This window comes from Macaca thibetana, chromosome 1 (genome assembly GCF_024542745.1).
Source record: "Macaca thibetana thibetana isolate TM-01 chromosome 1, ASM2454274v1, whole genome shotgun sequence".
Taxonomy (NCBI): Eukaryota; Metazoa; Chordata; class Mammalia; order Primates; family Cercopithecidae; genus Macaca; species Macaca thibetana.
This window is the reverse complement of record NC_065578.1, coordinates 30,799,510-30,816,283: the sequence shown is the minus strand read 5'-3', so window position 1 is coordinate 30,816,283 and position 16,774 is coordinate 30,799,510.

Genomic DNA, 16,774 nt, shown 5'->3' with positions numbered 1-16,774 from the left:
TTATAATGAACAGGATAGGTCAGTCCTTGTTCTTATGTTTCACAAGGGAATGTAGGGTAGGCTGTCGGCGAGCTGCCTCTGAGATTGCCAGTGGATGCCTTTCTGGTTGTGTGGACAATGTCTTAGTGCACTCATGCTGCCTTAACAAAATACCCGAGACTGGATCATTTGTAAGGAACAGAAACTGATTTTCACAGTTTTGCAGGCTGGAAGTTCAAGATCAAGGTGCTGGCAGGTTCGGTGTCTGGTGATGGGTTGGTCCCTGCTTCTAAGAGGGTGGCTTGTTGCTGCATCCTCCAGAGGGGACGAATGCTGTGTCCTCCCATGGCGGAAGCCACAGAAGGGCAAAAGAGCCTAGCTAGTTCCCTTGAGGCCTTTTATAAGGGCACTGCTCCCATTCATGCAGATGGGGCCCTTATTGATTTATTTTTTATTTTTTTGTTTATTTATTTATTTTTTGAGACAGAGTTTTGCTTTTGTTGCCCAGGCTGGAGTGCAATGGTGCAATCTCGGCTCACCGCAACCTCTGCCTCCCAGGTTCAAGTGATCCTCCTGCCTCAGCCTCCTGAGTAGCTGGGATTACAGGCATGTGCCACCCCGCCCAACTAATTTTGTATTTTTAGTAGAGATGGGGTTTCTCCATGTTGGTCAGGCTGGTCTCGAACTCCCAACCTCAAGTGATCCGTCTGCCTTCCCCTCTCAAAGTGCTGGGATTACAGGCGTGAGCCACTGCACCCAGCCTATTTTTTTGAGACAGGGTATCTCTCTGTTGCCCAGGCTGGAGTGTAATAGTGTGATCTTGGCTCACTGCAACCTCTGCATCCCAGGCTTAAACGTTCCTCCTGCCTCGGCCTCCCAGGTAACTGGGACTACAGGCATGCACCTCTATGCTTGGATAATTTTTTGTATTTTTTTGTAGAGAGAGGGTTTTGCGATGTTGCCCGGGCTGAGAGCCCTTCTGTCTTAATCACCTCCTGGAGGCCTCACCTCTGGGTATGATCACACTGGGTTTTAGTTCCATCCTTATGAGTTTTGGGGGACACATACATCCAAACCATAGCAGAGACTATGTGTAACATGAAGGAGTGGAGCCAGCACACAAAAAAAGGTAGAGAGAGAGATACAGATGGAGGAGGAGGAAGGAGGGAGGGAGGAAGAGAGGGAGGGAAAAAGGAAGGAAGATCGGGGAAGAGGAAAACACAGAGAGAGAGACTTATGACTTGTTTTAATGAGAGCTTTTCAACAGCCTTTTAAATCTTTTCTTTGATTATTGTTCTCTTCAGCTTTTCTACTTCTTGAGTCAATTTTGGTCATTTATATTTTGATTGACTATCAGTCTCCCGTGGACTAAGACATTTGTTGCCATAATGCTATCTTTTCAGTTATTTAGTAACTTCTATAATCATAGTGATATCTCCTTTCTCATCCTTTATATATATATTTTTTCTCTCTTTTTTACTTATTTAAGCTTGCAAGTGATTTTGTCAAAGCTGGAGTACAGTGGTGCGATCATAGGTCACTGTAGCCTCAACCTCTTATTGATCCTCCCACCTCAACCTTCAGAGTTGCTGGGACTACAGACTTGCACCACCATGCCTGGCTAATTTCTTTTTCTTTTTTTTGTAGAGACGGGCTCTCGCCATGTTGCCCAGGCTGGTTTTGAACTCCTGGGCTCAAGTGATCTGGTGGCCTTGGCCTTCCAAAGGGTTAAGATTACAGGCATGAGCCACTGTGCCAGTCAATTTTGTGCTTTTATTTATTTTCATTTTTATTTATTTTTGTTATCTTTATCTCTATTTTTTGAAACAGTCTCGCTCTGTTGCCCAGGCTGGAGTGCAATGGTGCAATCTCGACAAGCTGCAACCTCCACCTCCTGGGTTCAAGTAATTCTCCTGCCTCAGCCTGCCAAGTAGCTGGGATTACAGGCGCGCCACCACACCCGTCTAATTTTTGCATTTTTAATAAAGACGGGGTTTCACCATGTTGGCCAGGCTGGTCTTGAACTCCTGACCTTAAGTGATCTGCCCACCTTGGCCTCCCAAAGTGCTGGGATTACAGATGTGAGCCACTGAGCCCGGCTGATTTTGTGCTTTTAAAAAGTATTTTCAAAGAGTCAGTTTAAAAATATATCCTATTAACTGATTTTTTTCTTTCTTTTCTACTTCATTAATTTCTTATTTTATCTTTATTAATTTTCTTCTACTTTCTTTTGTCATGGTCTTTTTCTAGGTTCTTAAGTTGCATATTTATAATTAATTTATTTTCAGTTTTTGTTTTTGTTTTTTGTTTTGTTTTGTTTTGTTTACTTTTGTTTTTGAGATGGAGTTTCACTCTTGTCACCCAGGCTGGAGTGCAGTGGTGCAATCTCAGCTCACTGCAACCTCTGCCTCCCAGGTTCAAGTGATTCTCCTGCCTCAGCCTCCTGAGTAGCTGGGATTATAGGCATCTGCCACCACGCCCAGTTAATTTTTTTATTTTTAGTAGAGACAGGGTTTTGCCATGTTGGCCAGGCTGGTCTTGAACTCCTGACCTCAGGTGATCCACCCGCCTCGGCCTCCCAAAGTGCTGGGATTACAGGCATGAGCCACTGCGCCCGGTCATATTTTCAGTTTTTTTAAGCAACAAAATTATTTAAAGTTATAAATTATCTTTGGACTACTGGTCACTACCCTATAGGTTTTGTTTTAAAGGGTTTCTCTTTTAACTAATTTGATTATTGTAATTTCTGGTTGGATTTCCTCTTTGACCTCAGGTATTTCCCCTCACTCACTTTTCCTGGCTAATTCTTATTTGTTCATCAGATTTCAGCTTAGTCTTTATTCCTCAGGAAGGTCTTCTTGATCCCCAAATTGAGTTAAGGCTCCTTATTGTAAACTCTTATAAAATCGGCCCTTCTTTCCTTCCTTCCTTCCTTCCTTCCTTCCTTCCTTCCTTCCTTCCTTCCTTCCTTCCTTCCTTCCTTCCTTCCTTTTTCCTTCCTTCCTCCCTTCCCCTTTTCCTTCCTTCCTTCTTTCCTTCCTTCCTTCCTTCCTTCCTTCCTTCCTTCCTTCCTTCCTTCCTTCCTTCCTTCCTTCCTCTCTCCCTCCTTCCTTCCTCCCTCCCTCCTTCCCTGCTTCCTTCCTCTCCCTCCCTCCCTCTCTCTCTCTCTCTTTCTTTCTTTTCTTTCTCCTCCCCCTTCCCTCCCTTCCCTTCTCTTCCCTTCTTCTTTTCTTTTCTTTTTTTCTTTTCTTTCTTCTTATGTTTGAGACAGACTTTCACTGTTGCCCAGGGTGAAGGGCACTGGTGTGATTATAGCGCACTGTAGCCTCCAACTCCAGGGCTCAGGCAATCCCCCTGGCTCAGCCTCTGGAATAGCTAGGACCACAGGAGTGCACCACCACTCCCAGCTAATTTTTTGTTGTTTGTAGATATGAGGTCTAGTTATGTTGCTGATCTCAAATTCCTGACCTCAAGTGATCCTCCTGCCTCGGCCCCTCAAGTAGCTGAGATTACAGGCGTCAGCCATCGCCAGTAGCCTCTTCTTCTTAATACATATCATAAGTGATTATTTGTGGGGTTATCTGTTTACCCTCTGCTTCCTCACCAGACTAGAAGCTCCTGAGTGCAGGGGGCCGTGTGTCTCTTTCTCTGCTGTATGCATCCTCGGCAAACCAGCCAGTGCCTGACACATAGTGCTATGCAACATGTGTTTATTGAATGAAAAATGGTTGTTAATGGGAATGCAAAACAGAGCAACTCTTTTGGAGGGAAACTTGGCTACACCTTAAAAAATACATGATTACGGCCAGGCACAGTGGCTCCCGCCTGTAATCCCGGGACTTTTGGAGGCCGAGGCAGGTGGATCACGAAGTCAGGAGATTGAGATCATCCTGGCTAACACAGAGAAACCCTGTCTCTATTAAAAATACAAAAAAAAAAAAAAATTATCCAGGCGTGGTGGCACGCACCTGTAGTCCCAGCTACTCAGGAGGCTGAGGCAGGAGATTCGCTTGAACCCAGGAGATGGAGGCTGCAGTGAGCGGAGATTGCACCACTTCTCTCCAGACTGGGCGACAGAGTGAGACTCTGTCTCAAAAATAAATAAATAAATAAATAAATAATTACTTGTATATTAATATATTAATATTTACCTTTTGGCACAGTAATCCCGCTTCTCGAGTTCTAACCTAAAGGTACACAGATAAAAATACCAAAATGACTTACGCACATTGTGGCATTATTTGAAATTTTGGAAACAATCCAAATGTTCATCAGTAAGAGACGAACTGGGCTGGGCATGGTGGCACATGCCTGTAATCCCAGCACTTTGGGAGGCCGAGGCGGGCGGATCACATGAGGCCCGGAGTTTGAGACCAGCCTGGCCAACATGGCGAAACCCCATCTCTACAAAAAATACAAAAATTAGCCAGGCGTGGCAGCATGCACCTGTATTCCCAGCTACTAGGGAGGCTGAGGTGGGAGGATGGCTGAAGCCCAGGAGGTTGAGGCTGAGAGCCCTCATGTCTTAATTACCTCCTGGAGGTCTTAATAGTTCATCTTCATCTGGAAATCTTGTTGTTAATAAAAATACTGGCATTATTTTTGAAACTATTTTATAAAAATTATAGGATAATGCAAATAAGCAATTGTTAGTGCTAGAATCTAAAATCTTCAGTGTATGAGAAAAAAGATATGAAGGTAAGACCAAAGAGATTAAATAAATACCCTGAAACGTTAGATTGGAATTGCAACTATCAGGAGAAACTCTTAATCCTTTCATTTTTCCTGTTCAAAAGTATGTATTTCCTAGCTCTGTCCACTGAAAAGGTTTAGAAACAATAATAACCAGGCAGCAATGTGTGCACTTGTGCCCAGATTGTGTTCACCATCTACCAAGAACCAGGGCTCCTTGGAGGCATAGTAGATTCCAGGTCTGGGAATCTGCCAGACAGCCTGCTTCTTTTGAAGCAGACACATGGCCGGGCACGGTGGCTCACACCTGTAATCCCAGCACTTTGGGAGGCCAAGGCGGGTGGATCATGAGGTCAGGAGTTCAAGACCAGCCTGGCCAATATGGTGAAACCCCGTCTTTGCTAAAAATGCAAAAATTAGCTGGGCGTGGTGGCGGGTGCCTGTAGTCCCAGATACTCAGGAGGCCGAGGCAGAAGAATCACTTGAACTTGGAAGGCAGAGGTTGCAGTGAGCTGAGATTGTGCCATTGTACTCCAGCCTGAGCATCAGTGGGAGACTGTTTCAAAAAAAAAAAAACAAAACAAAAAAACAGCATACAGCCTGGGACATCCTGTTGGGCCAGAAAGCAAGGACATCGTAAAAGAGTAATGGGATCACATCCAAAAGGCATAGGGGTAAACAAGAAGGGACACTCACTGGCTAAAGATGGGACAATTTATCATCAGAAAGAATAATGACTGAAATTGATTGAAACATACTATGTAAACACTCATTTGCTCATACTGATAGAGAGAAAGCCCTAAATCAAACACGTATCATTAAACGCCACTGGAGATAACCAGGGTGCAATTCCTTGTCCTGAGAATTAGCAATGGAAAGAAAGAATTAGGCCCTCATCCTGTCATTTTTCTACTATTGCATCTCAATTTAAAAGCCCTAGTTTATGAGGGAAAGTTCTTTATTTAAAAATTCCAGATAATAAATGTGAAAGGATTGGTAGGATTAGAAAACCATCTTTTTACAACTCCTAATAAAATGATGGATTCAGGCAATAATCCCCTATGGATGAAATTATTAATGTGAAAGGTTGACAGAGAATTTCATAATGGAGGGATCAGATTGTCACACCTGAGCCCATGGGCCCACCCTAGCACTGCTCTTGTATCTCCTGACATGAAGCCACGTGCAGTATACAGCCCCATGCAGAGAACAGGCTGCCTTAGTTTGGATTTCCCAAAAAAGCAGACTCTATCTAGGAAAAGGATCGGGGTGCAGGTGATTTATTTGGAAGATGATCCCAGAAAGAATCCATCTTTAAGGGAATAGGGAAGTGAGGCAGGGAAAGGCAGAAAGCCGATAAAAAGTGAATTAATGAGTGGGTCTCTACTCCGGGAACTGGAGCTCCGTTCCTCTGGGGGCCCTCTGAAAGGCTATACAGAATATGTTGGAAACCTTCCCTAGAGAGGTGAGGAGCTGCGCTATTTAGCCACCAATCTCCACCCAACGCTGATCAAAGGCTGCTTGGGGATGTTAACTCCCTGGCTCTTCTCAGGAGCAGAAAATGCCCTCGGGTTGCAAGACCCAGAAGGTCTGCAGGTGGCCTCCAGCACTGACCCACGGAACATGGTGGGACACCAACAGTGCCTGCTCTGGCGCCTTGCCAGAAGAGTTGGATCTGAGGCCGGACTTCTATCTACAGGAAATACAAGGGATAGAGAAGCAAGTAAATGATACCACAAGGAGGCAAGTAGATGCACCCAGGCCGTGGGGCTCCACAGGACCAATGATTCCTTCCACGAGGGTGTTCTCTGAGCTGGTTTCCACTGTAGGCAACTGGGCATATCCTGCTGGGGCCCCTTGGAGAAACCATGAGGAATACCCTCAGAATTGTTCCACAGAAGGTCGGAAAGCTGACGCATTTATCCATGATTCCAGTCCCTCATTGCTGAGGGTTGCCCCAGGGACATCAACTTCCTGAACTTTTAAGCTGTGTCTGCTGGAGGGTTGAGTGGCCTTCTGCAGCTAAGGAGAAAGCCCAGAGGCAGAAAAGCTGAGGGAAGCTGCAGGGTGCATTTGAAATGAGATTCAAGCAGGGTGCACACAACGGTCCCCCTGAATGCCCTGAGTCAAGTGGGCCAAGCAGGTGTGAGGAGCGCCCCACCAAGGTCTGTACGGTGTCTCAGCAGATGAGTTCCTGCTGCAGATGCACTTACGGCCTTGCTAGGTGCCTCCAGCAGATGTGAGAGCTCTGGCCCTCACCACATACCAGAATTTCTCTGTGTGGGCTGTAACAGATATGTAGGCTCCCCATGGTGTGTGGGCGTGTGTGTGCGCACGCGTGTGTGTGTGTGCGTGTGATATGAAAGTGCTTTGTAGCCCTGCCTTGCTCTTAGAAGTACCCAATATTTCTCAGAGTAGTTTTCCTGGACCCAACCCATTTCTTCCTTGCAGACAGGGGCTCTGTGACACTCGAGCTTGGTCATGCCACTTCCCTGCTTAAGGTCATCCAAGTGGCACTGATGGCTTCTGAGTTCCCAGACCCTGAGATGCTGGAGTAGGGCTGGAGGATGGGCCATTCCTGGGCTGCCTGAGTCAAGCACCTGGGCCCGTGGGTCTTACAGGGGTCTCGAGAGGTTGATGGGGTGTTGAGGTCCTGAAGGGAGTACCATGGAGCTGGCCTCCTTCACGGGCCCCTACCCCTGTCCTTGTCTCTGTCTCTCTCTATCTCTCACCTCTGCTTCTCTTGGTCTCACTTTTCCCATCTCTTTGTCTGCCTCAGTGTCCTCTTCTCTCCCTCCCATCACTCCTCTGTATCGGTTTCCCTACCCCTGGCCCCTCTTCTTTCTCGGTCCTGGCCCTGCCCTCCACCCACCTCTAACTCCATAGCTCTTTGCACCCCTCCTCCTCCCTCACAATAGGTTTTTTTTTTGTTTTTTTGTTTTTTTGTTTTTGATGGAGTCTCCCTCTGTCACCCAGGCTGGAGTGCAGTGGCGGAATCTTGGCTCACTGCAACCTCCGCCTTCCGGGTTCAAGCAGGTCTCCTGTCTTAGCCTCCTGAGTAGATGGGATTACAGGTGTGCACCACCATGCCTGGCTAAATTTTGTATTTTTAGTAGAGATGGGGTTTCACCAAATTGGCCAGGCTGGTTTCAAACTCCTGACCTCAAGTGATCTGCTTGCCTCGGCCTCCCAAAGTGCTGGGATTACAGGCGTGAGCCACTGTGCCTGACCCCTCATAATAGTTTTCTGCCATCCTATCGAGAGTCAGTTTTCAAGACAAAACAAAACAAAACAAAACCCACCACAACCTAAAAAACTCTTAGAAACATATTTTAATCACAAACATGCAACACAGAAGCATTAAAAGTTGGATAGAGGAAAAAATTCATAATCCCTTTACCCTAACTCGGCAGCTGTGGTCAATTTTGATGATTCCCTTTCAACCTTTTAAAATGACTTTTTCAATATAGCATCCTATACTTTGATTTTACATTCTGCTTTTTTAATCTTAATAATAAATCCCTTCAGTGGCTTCCAGTTTCTGAGCCAAACCAAAGCGCCTTTATGATGACCGGCAAGGCCCTGAGTGATGGCCTACTGGTTCCACCTTCCCTCTGGGGATCTCCCTGGCATGCCCTCCTCTCAGACCCCCTCCCTCCTCCCTGCCACTCTGCTCCAGCTACAGTGGCATCACTTTCTCAAACATGCTAAGCATGGGCTCCCACCTCCCCCAGGGCCTTCACACTGGCTATTCCCTGTTCCTGGAGTGTCTTACCCCCAGAATATGCATGGGCCACTTCTCACTTCTTTCATGGGTCACTCAAGGATCGTGCTCTCAGTCCAGCCTATCATGATCCCCACCTCAACGGCAACATTCCCAACTTTACTCCCAATCCAGTTTTTCATAACAATGATGTTGCAAAACCATTCTACACACACATGTCGGACAGGCCCCTTTGCTCATGACTTTCTCAACCATCCCCTGGTTGGACATTTTGGTTGAAGTGGAATTGCTGGGTTTAAAAGTGTACACATTTAAAATTTCAATAGAATTACCAAATTGCCCTTTCCTAAGCCTTCACCCATGGATAATTCCACCAATGGCAAAGGAGGGTGCTGTTTTCCCTTTTCTGCCTTTTAAATTTTTGCCAGTTTGCTAAGCAAAATGTATCTTATTGTTGTTTTAACTTGCATTTTTCTAATTAGAACAGTCACCGAACATCTTTTCATATACTTACTAGACATCTGTATTTCTTCTGTGAATTCTCTTTTCCATATCTTTTGCCAATTTAGTTATTAGGTTGTTGGCCTCTTTTTGTTGATTTATAGGAGCTCTTTATATATTGTGAATCACTTTAGCCCGGGTAGATTATACCATTATCTAGTTCTACCCAAGGACAGCTTGCAGGCGGTCTTCACTCCATATTACTGCCTCCTCTGTGGGTATCAAAGATCCCACCCTTGGTTTGGGAGGCTGGTGAATGTCCTGAGCCATGTGAAAAGGGAAGGCATTACTAGGGATAAGTGTGGGTGGGGGTCCTCAGCAAAGTATCAGGACATGGGTAGGTATCACGCCTGCTGAGCACTCCAGACAGCTGTCAATGAAGGCCCTCATCAGACAGTGCAGAGCTGAATGGCTGATATGGTTTGGATTTGTGTCCCCGCCTAAATATCATGTTAAATTGTAATCCCCAGTGTTGAAGGAGGGGTCTGGTGGAAGGTGATTGGATCATGGGAGTGGACATCCCCTTTGCTGTTCTCGTGATAGTGAGTTCTCATGAGATCTGGTTGTTTAAAAGTGTGTAGCACCTCCCCTTCACTCTCTTCCTTCTTTTCTGACCATGTAAGATGTGCTTGCTTCCCCTTACCTTCTGCCATGATTTTAAGTTTCCTGAGGCCTTCCCAGCCATGCTTCCTGTACAGCCTTCAGAGCCATGAGTCAATTAAACCTCTTTTCTTTATAAATTACCCAATCTCAGGTAGTTCTTTACAGCAATGAGAGAATGGATTAACACAATGACTAATGTGGCTCTTCAGCCAAGGTGGCCTGTCATATCCAGTTGAGTGGCCACAGAAGGGTTGCTGGTGATGGCCCAGTCCCCAGGAAGCTCTTCAGTAGTGGTGACAGAGTAGGCTTAGCTGTCTCTGGGCACTGACTCCACTCCTCTCCGTAGGTCCCACAGGTCCAGTTCCCCATCCTGGATCCCCCTGACCTCTTCCAAGGTCATCTCACTCCTACTGTCTTTCTCTTTCCCAGCTCAGTGACCCCATTTACTTCCCTCAGGGAAACACAACCTAGGTCTTCTCCATTCCCTCTTAATCCACCGTTAAGGCATAAATTTTATCTTCAGCTTCCTCCAAGACCTTCCCTTTTGATTTTCAAGAGCATTTTCTTCTCTCAGCAAAAGCAGCCTCTAGCAAATCAAAAGACTTTGCTTTTCAAAAGTGTGATTTCTGATGTGGGCTTCAGTAGACTATCCGGAAAGTTAAAAAAACAATGACATCTAAACACTGACTGTTTCTCTCTCTTTATATTCCCGCTATAAAAGCACAAATTCTCCTGGAGGTAATTTTAAATTTCTGATTGATGTGAGGAAGTGGGAAAAATAAAAGCAAAATTGTTATTATTTCGAGATATGTTTTTGTTGCATTTCTGCATGTCTATGGTGGGTTTGTTTTCCCCGCCTGTTATTTGTCTTTTAACTTTGCTCATCGAGTCCTTCTGTTATTCAGAAGTTAAATGTTTTTATGTAGTCAAATCTGCCCATCTTTCTTACTTTTCTTCTAATGATTTTATGGGCTTTTTTATATTGAGTTCTTTAAATTCAAGGGACTTTGTGTGTGTGTCTGGTGGAGGTAGAGTTCAAATTTTCTGTTTTTAAAATTGCAGAGCCATTTGTCCTAACACCATTTATTAAATAGTTTATCTTTTCCTCATGGATTTGAAATGCTACATTTATGATTGATTGATAGAATTTATCTTGTTTTGTAAGGTGTCTTTATTTCTGGCTTGACGGTTTTCTCATTTTTATTCATTAAAATTTTTTTCTTGTGGGGAAGGGAGAATGGGGAGTTGGTGTTTATGGGTACAGAGTTTCAGTTGGGAAGATGGAAAGTTCTGGAGATGGGTGGCGGTGATGTGGTTACACATCAGTGTAAAGGTACTGAATGCCATTGAACTGTGCACTTAAACATGGTTTAAATGATAAATATTATGTGATATATATTTTACCACAATGAAAACTACTGAAAATTTTTTCTTGGATATTCTATTCTTGTGTATTTTCTTTGTATTTTTTTCCGTCTGGATTAACCTGAAAATCAGCTTGTCAAATTCCATTTAAAATGCCTTTATTTTTTATTTTTTTAGAGACAGGATCTTGCTCTGTCTCTCCCAGGCTGGAATGCATGGTGTGATCAGGGCTCACTGCAGCCTTGAACTCCTGGGCTCAAAGGATCCTCTTGCCTCAGCGTCCTGAGTAGCTGAGAACTACAGGCTCCTGCCACCATGCCCAGTTATTTTTATTTTTTATTTTTTATTTTTTTGAGACGGAGTTTCGCTTCACTCTTCTTGCCCAAGCTAGAATGCAATGGTGCAATCTCGGCTCACTGCAACCTCCGCCTCCCGGGTTCAAGCGATTTTGCCTCAGCCTCCCGAGTAGCTGGGATTACAGGTGCATGCCACCACACCCAGCTAATTTTTTGTATTTTTAGTAGAAATGGGGTTTCACCATGTTAGCCAGGCTGGTCTTGAACTTCTGACCTCAGGTGATCCACCTGCCTCAGCCTCCCAAAGTGCTGGAATTACAGGCGTGAGCCACCAGGCCTGGCCCATGCCCAGTTAATTAATTTTTTTTTTTTTTTTTTTTTTTAGAGACAGGGTCTTGCTATGTTGCCCAGGCTGGTCTCAAATTCCTGGCCTCAAGTGGTCCTCCCACCTTGGCCTCTGGAAGCATTGGGATTACAGGTGTGAGCCACCATGCCTGGCCAAAAATTGCCTTTGCTATTTTGATTGGAATCACATTAAATTTGTAGATTACTCTGAAGAGAAATGACATCTTTACAGTACTTTTTCCACCCAGGAGCATGGCATGTCTCTCCGTTGATTCAGATCTCCTTTTATGACCTTCAATAAAGCTTCATAATTTTATTCATGTCAGCTTATTTCTAGATTTGTGATGGCTTGTGTTGCCACTGGGAACGGAATTCTGAGTATGACCCAGGGACTGTTGCTCAGTTCTGTCCCCAGCCCAGCCTCTGGGATGCATGACTGGCTCCAAAAGACACCTGAGACAGGAAGTACCAGCTGCAAGAGTCATTCACTGTTGCAAGCCTCGGCAACAGGAAGCAGGTGGATCCAAGCTAGAGGCTTGGCAGCCAGAGGGAGGAGAGAGGCTGGGATAAGCTGAAAGAGCTGGCAAGGTCAAGAGGAGGGACCTTCAGGATCAGGGGAACCAGAGCTTATAATTAAGCGGGTCAGAAAGGGGAGAATCTGAAATGCTGGAGATCGGGGCTGGTGCTCAGAATGAATGCTGATGTAGCTCAAATGCCTCTTTCGTGCTGCAGCACAGATTGTGGCTTTGGAGCCAGGAGACCAGAGTTTGAACCCTGACCCTGTCACTCACTGTCTAAGTCACTTAGTTTCTAGGAAACCCAGTCTCCTCACCAGCAAAATAAGGGTGATTTCTAATCATATGTTTAATTGTTTAATTATGTGTCTGTCTTGCACTGGACTGGAGCTCCACAAGGGCAGGGACCATGTGGGTTTAATTCATTAATGTGCAGGGCTGCAGCCAGCCCATGCAGTGCTTTTGAGGGAATTAGAAAAAGGAATCCTTTGGGGCAGATGCTGCTCTCTGAGCCCACGGCTTGGCAAACGGTCCCTGGGCTGGATCTCAGCCCTACTTGCCCCTGGGCTGTGTGCCCTTGTGCCAGGAACAGCCTGCCCTGGTGTTCAGTGCTTAGCACAGGCTGGCACCGGGGAAGTGCTCATGCAATATATTGAGTAAATAGATGATTAGATGTGGCGGTTTAGAGAGAGAGACAGAGAGAGAGAGAGAGAGAGAGGGAAGCCAGGTATTTCTGGGAGCCCTTGAGGGGGTCTCACTTGTGCTCCTCTCCTTCCAGGTGCTGTTGAACATGGAATTTTCCAAGTGCTTCATTTCATGTATTTCTGCAAGGGCCAGAGATGGTGTCCACAAGTCCCAAGGCTGCAACAGGAATGGGCTAGTCTGATGACCTGATGCGATAGACCCCCATTTGCACAAGGCCTGGGGAGCTTCCATGAAGCATTCTGCCTAGGGAAGGTGGGACCCTGACTTGGTAACAAAGCCTTGAGCAACCCAAGGAAGTGCTACCCAAGTGCCAACCAAAGGAAGAGCAGAGAAGAACATTCTAGGCAAGGGGATAAAGATCCAAAAACCCTGGTGCTGCACAGAGGTGGCTCGGCCCTTCAGAGAGCTGAACACTGGGCAGCATGGCTGGGCCTCTGCACATCACTTCATAGGACCTTCTTTCATTTGGTGCCCTCTGGGATTTCCTGCAACTGTCCTCTTCTTTGTGAACTTTATGAAGTTTGGATAACTGAGACATACCCACTGCACCTCTGTATCTGCCAACGCATACTACAGCTCTTTGTATGGGGCCAGCCCAGGGGTTGATAGAGTCATCCCACGAAATAGATAAGAATCCCAGCTCCACTGGGTATTTCCTGTGGACTTTGCCAATTCCTCTGAGCCTCCTCTATCTGTAGAAAGGAAATAGGAATATCCACCTTTCCAATTTGTTGGGAAGTTTCTGCCCTCAGTAATAAAGACAGATAGTGTAAGAACAAAAGAAAGGCAATTTAAAACTCCAGGAAAAACATAAAGATGAAGAAAGAGGGAAATATACAAGCACCTTCCTTGACTCAGCAATAAAACATATGTAGATGGTCACAGGTCTTTTTTTTCTCTCCTGGTCTTTCTTTTTCTGTGCTAGTAGGACTCTTCAATACAATGCTGAACAAAAGCAGCAATAGTAGGCAAGCTTGCCTTGTTCCTGACTGCAGGAAATGATTCTAGTGTGCACCATTAGGTAAGACTGCTATAAGCAATTGTGGGAATGGCTGCATTCTCACAAAATCTCTGAACCTTTTCTCATTGCGAAGGTTTCAAGATATCTCCTCGTCTCCTTGAATTTTCCTGCTTCACTCATTCTGTGGCTCCACATTGCCTGCGGGATAAAGTTTGAGCCTTTTTTTTTTTCCCCTAGATTGAGTCTCGCTCTATTGCCCAGGCAGGAGTAAGTTCAGTGGCGCAATCTCAGCTCACTACAACCTCTACCTCCCAGGTTCAAGCAATTCTTGTGTCTCAGCCTCCCGAGTAGCTGGATTACAGGTGTGTGCCATTAAGCTCAGCTAATTTTTGTATTTTTAGTAGAGACAGGGTTTTACCATGTTGGCCAGACTGGTGTCAAACTCCTGGTCTCAAGTGATCTGTCTGCCTCAGCCTTCCAAATTGCTGGGATTACAGGCATGAGCTACCGCATCCAGCCAAGTTGAAGCCTCTTGAAAGCCCAGTGTCCAGGCTCTCTCCCTCTTTCCCAACCATGAGCCTTCAGGGTTTACCCATTTCTCCCATTCCAAACACCTGGACATTCCAGGTCCCATCCATGATGACAGCTTGGCCTCTGCCTTAGAATATCTGCTCCGTGCCTCCATGCCCACTGCATGGAAAGGGCATGAAAAGAGGGCACTGCTCATGCCCCTTTCTTTTCTTTTCTTTTTTTTGTTGAGACAGAGTCTGCTCTGTTGCCAGACTGGAGTGCAGTCGTGTGATCTCAGTTCACTGCAACCTCTGCCTCCCGGGTTCAAGCAATTCCCTTGCCTCAGCCTCCTGAGTAGCTGGAATTACAGGCGTGTGCCACCACGCCTGGCTACTTTTTTGTATTTTAGTAGACACAGGGTTTCGTCATGTTGGCCAGGATGGTCTTGATCTCCTGATGTTGTGAACCGCCCACCTCGGCCTCCCAAAGTGCTAGGATTACAGGTGTGAGCCGCCGCGCCCAGCTGCTCATGCCCTTTTCTTTGCCTGGGATCCCCTTCCTGTCAGTTACTCTGACTCACCTTCAAAGGCCAACTGACCTCTGCAAAGACACTTCTCCCTCACCCTTCTTAGCATTTGGTATAAGACAGTTCTGGACACAGGGCCCAACACTTTCTTGAGTCTTTAAGAATCTATTTAAGCCAGGCATGGTGGCCCACACCTGTAATCCCAACACTTTGGGAGGCTGAGGCAGGAAGATCACTTGAGTGGGGAGTTGAAGACCAGCATGGGCAAACTAGGGAGACCCCATCTCTACAAAAAAAATTAAAAAATAAAAAAAAATTAGCCCGGCGTGGTGGCACACACCTGTGGTCCCAGCTACTCGGGGTGGGGGAATGAGGTGGGAGGATCGCTTGAGGCCAGAAGGTCCAGGCTGCTGTGAGCCGTGATCACGTCATTGCACTCCAGCCTGGGCAACAGAACAAGACCCTGTTTCAAAAGAGAGAGAGAGAAAAAAAAAAATCTGTTGGATAAATGTGTAAATGAACCCCTAAGTAAAACTCTGGGTCACCATAAGCAAAAAAATCCTATTCTTCCAACAAATCCAGACTGTGTGGCTGCCTCAGCCTCCAAACTTCCCACACACGTTCAAAAATTTTGTCTTTTGCTTTTCTCCTTCAACAACAGTTTGGCTGAAAATAAAATTCTTGAGTCACAATTTCTCTCCTTGATGACTTTGTAGGTATCTCTCTATTGTATGCTAATGCTGGATATTGCTGTGAAGAAGCCAGAGGCCAGCTGGGATTTTCAAGTGACTTGTTCCTTTATGTTTAGATTCTCAAAGGAATCTTTCTTAACTTTAAAATCTAATAATTTTTAAATAGCATATATATTTATATAGCGTGTGTGTGTATGTGTGAGACAGACAGAGTCTTGCTCTGTTGCCCAGGCTGGGGTGCAGTGGTACAATCTCGGCTCACCGCAACCTTTGCTTCCTGGGTTCAAGCGATTCTCATGCCTCAGCCTCCCGAGGAGCTGGGACAACAGGTGCCTGCCACCACGCCCAGCTAATTTTTTGTATTTTTAGTGGATACAGGGTTTCTCCATGTTGGCCAGGCTGCTCTTGAACTTCTGACCTCAGGTGATCCAGCCACTTCGGCCTCCCAAAGTGCTGGGATTACAGGAATGAGCCATTGTGCCTGGCCAATATAATATATTTTGATGTTGATCATTATATAATAGAATATTGTTTTGATACCATTATTTGAGTTTCCTTCTTCAGCGACTCTGATATGTGTATATGGTTTTTTAGGGTCATTGTATTTTTAGTAGAGATGGGGTTTCACCATGCTGGCCAGGCTGGTCTTGAACTCCTGACCTCAAATGATCTGCCCGCCTCGGCCTCCCAAAGTGTTGGGATTACAGGCGTGAGCCTCCACACCCGGTCCATAGTGCGTCTTTCATTTCATTTCCTTGAAAGCTCCACATCTTTCCTGCCTCAGGGCTTTTTTTTTGAGACGGAGTTTTGCTCTTGTTGCCCAGGCTGGAGTGCAGTGGCGCAATCTCAGCTCACCACAACTTCTGCCTTCCGGGTTCAAGCGATTCTCCTGCCTCAGTCTCCTGAGTAGCTGGGATTACAGGCATGTGCCACCATGCCTGGCTAATTTTGTATTTTTAGTAGAGACGAGGTTTCTCCGTGTTGGTCAGGCTGGTCTTGAACTCCCGACCTCAGGTGATCCACCCACCTCTGCCTCCCAAAGTACTGGGATTACAGGCGTGAGCCACCGTGCTCAGCCCATTTTGTTGTTTTTAGAGACAGGGTCTCACATTTTTTCTCTTATCATGTAAACTTTAAAATTTTTTTCTCATTTAATTTTTCTTTCTTCATTTCTATCTTACGTGTTGCATCAGTGTGTTCTCCTTTGTGTTACTTTTGCTTTGACTTCAAGGTCATGGTGAGCTATGCTTGTGCCACTGAACTTCAACCTGGACAACAGAGTGAGCCTCTTTCTTCTGTTCTTTGCCCTCCAGATCTCAGCTGGAAAAGTCCACTCTCCAGGGAGACCTCCCTGACTCCC